This window comes from Streptopelia decaocto (assembly GCF_964273445.1).
Source record: "Streptopelia decaocto genome assembly, chromosome: 2".
Classification (NCBI taxonomy): domain Eukaryota; kingdom Metazoa; phylum Chordata; class Aves; order Columbiformes; family Columbidae; genus Streptopelia; species Streptopelia decaocto.
In genome coordinates, this window is record NC_138655.1 from 49428634 (window position 1) to 49431645 (window position 3012).

A 3012-nucleotide genomic window follows, 5' to 3' on the forward strand; every position below is an offset into this window, starting at 1 on the left:
TATGTTTGGGCTTCTGTACCTGACATTACGCAAGATTTCAGAAGTCTCCATGAGCAAAGACAGGCTTAGTCTGATTAGTATTTGTTCATCAGTCTTCAACATCTAGAGCACTTCACTTTAGCTTCTGAGTGGAAAAAGGCAGCACTTCCTAACGGACTGCACTGGAATAACAGTGTGAATTTAGACAGCCATCTAAATAAAGATATGCATCAGAGATTTAGAGAAATATTTAGAGAAATATTGAAATACTACCTTTTCTTTCCGTTTGCACTCTGGGTGACAGATGTGATATTACAGACTTAGTTTATGGTGGAAGTTGTCACTGCAATAGATTCCCTATATCTTGTTTTGCAACCTTAGAAATTGGTTCTCTCTCACCTATGATTCTTAAATGACTCGGTGTAATTCATTCAGCAAGGAAATGCCCTTTCTGTTTAGTCAGTTTTGCTATCCTTCACCTTTTTCATCAGCGCTGAAACAATGTTCTTGCATTTTTTTTAACTTGTAGCTATGCAAGCTATGCCCACTGCGTCCTCTGCTTACATCCAGTGCCCAGAAAAATGTGTCTACTTAGTTCCTCGCTTTTAGGATCACACTGCATAGTGTTGAATTTTTTTTATTTATGGCATCAAAATTAAAACCCGATATAACTGTAGCTACTCTAGTTTTATTTAGCACTTGCCAGATGCCAAGTCCCACACCTGGGATGGTGTAACTCCCTGGAAAAGTACAAGCTGGGTGGACGGAACCAATTTTGCAGAAAGGAACAGGGTGTTTGGGCTGGGCAAGATGCTGAACACGAGTCAGCGGGCTGTATCAGCAAAGGGTAGCCAGTAGGTCAAGTGTTGGGGTTATTCTTCTCTCTTTGAAACTTGTAAGAGCACATCTGGAGTGCTGTGTCCAGTTTCTAGCTCCCCAGAATTAAAAAAAAAAAGACGCTGACACACTGGAGCAAGTCCAGGATACTAACACCATGATAGCTGGGGCTGCTGGAGCACATGAGCTGTCTTTGCTCAGCTCTAAGCAGACAGCTGGCTGTGAGGACATCTTCCTGTGCTCCACAGCCACCAAAGGGGAGGATGCAGACAAGGGGGAACCAGGCTCTTCTCAGGCAGGCATAGTGACAGTGCAAGAGGCAACATGCTCAAGCTGGAACATAGGAAAATCTCTTTAGATATGGGAAACAAACAAACAAATGAACGAACAACAACAAAAAACCCAAACAACAGCCCCAAAGTGTGGTTGAAGAGCGGAACAGTTTGTCCAAGGAGTCTGTGAAATCTCTGCCTCTGGACAACTGGATAAGTCCCTGAGCCACCTGACCTAACTGGATTCTGCTTTCAGTAGAAAGTTGGAGTACATGACCCTCTAGAGGTCCCAGGAAAGCATATACCCCGTGAAGCTATGACACCAAGACTAATCTGCATTTTTGTCAGCAGATGGCAATATCCACAAAATTACATATTTTATTCCAGCAGCACAATGTGTGCTGCTGAGCAGTGAAGGCAATAAACCTGTGGAGAAATCACAGAAAGGCTGCATGGGAATGCATCGCACCCTGCTTTCAGTGAGCCTCCTCCCAGACAGATCCCAAACCGACCTCAAACAAACAGATCCCAGAGGGGCGGAGTGCAATCAGCACTCCAAAAACTGCTGACTGCGGTATCAGTTATGCCCCTGGCTGACAGCCGGTCACGTGGAGCACACGCAGCTCTGACAGCCAGATTCACCCCCAGCCAGATTCAACCCCAGCCAAATAAGCCCCGGGAAAGTGTTTTGCTTGGGAGTTATATTTATTGAAGCTGCAGGGTAATAGTACACGGGATTGTGAGGCTAATGCTTGGAAATAATGAACCAGTGCTGGAGCTTTTGACAAAGCCAGGATTTTTAAAGTGACTTGGATATTTGTAAACCACATGATTATAGAATCATAGAATAGTTTGGGTTGGGAGGGACCTTCAAAAGTCATCTAGTCCAACTCCCTGCAATGGGCAGGGACATTTTCAACCAGAACAGGATGCTCAGAGCCTCATCCAGCCTGGCCTGGAATGTCTTCAGGGAGTGGAGCATCTCCCTTATGAGGAAAGGCTGAGGAAGCTGGGGCTCTTTAGCTTGAAAAGGAGGAGACTGAGGGGTCACCTCATGAATGTTTATAGATATGTAAAGGGTGAGTGTCACGAGGATGGAGCCAGGCTCTTCTCGGTGACAAACAATGATAGGACAAGGGGCAGTGGGTGCAAACTGAAACATAGGTGGTTCCAACTTAAACTTCAGAAGAAACTTCTTCACAGTGAGGGTGACAGAGCACTGGAACAGGCTGCCCAGGGGGGTTGTGGGGTCTCCTCTGGAGACATTCAAAACCCACCTGGACGCCTTCCTGTGTAACCTCATCCAGGTGTTCCTGCTCCAGCAGGGGGATTGGACTGGATGATCTTTCAAGGTCCCTTCCAATCCCTGACATTCTGTGATTCTATGGGGCATCTACCACCTCTCTGGGCAACCTGTGCCAGTGTTTCACCACCCTCAGTGTAAAAAATTTCTCCCTCATGTCTGGCCCGAATCTCCCGTTCTTTAGTTTAAAAACATCACCCCTTGTCCTATTACTAAGCGTCCGACCCCATCTTTCCTATCGGCCCATTTTAAGTACAGAAAGGCCGCAACAAGGTCTCCCCGGAGCCTTCTCCAAGCTGAAGTAACACTTCTGCGCCTTCACGAAGCCACTGACCGGCTGCTGCCGCAGCGAAGGCGGGACTTTCCGTTCCGGAGCGGCGCAGCTCCGCGCTGACACCGGCCGAGCCCCCCGCCGCACCGCGGCGGAGCGGAGCAGCCCTGCCCCGCCCCGCCCCGCTCCGCTCCGCCCCGCCCCCGCCCCTCGTCCCGCCCGTGGCGTGAGGCGCGGCCCCGCCCGCCGCCGGAGGGGCGGGGCCCGAGGGTGGGGCGGCGGCAGCCGTTGGCGGTGGCGCGCGGGAGCGGCCCCCTGCCCGCTTCTCGAAGGGGCCGGCGGCGGGGCCT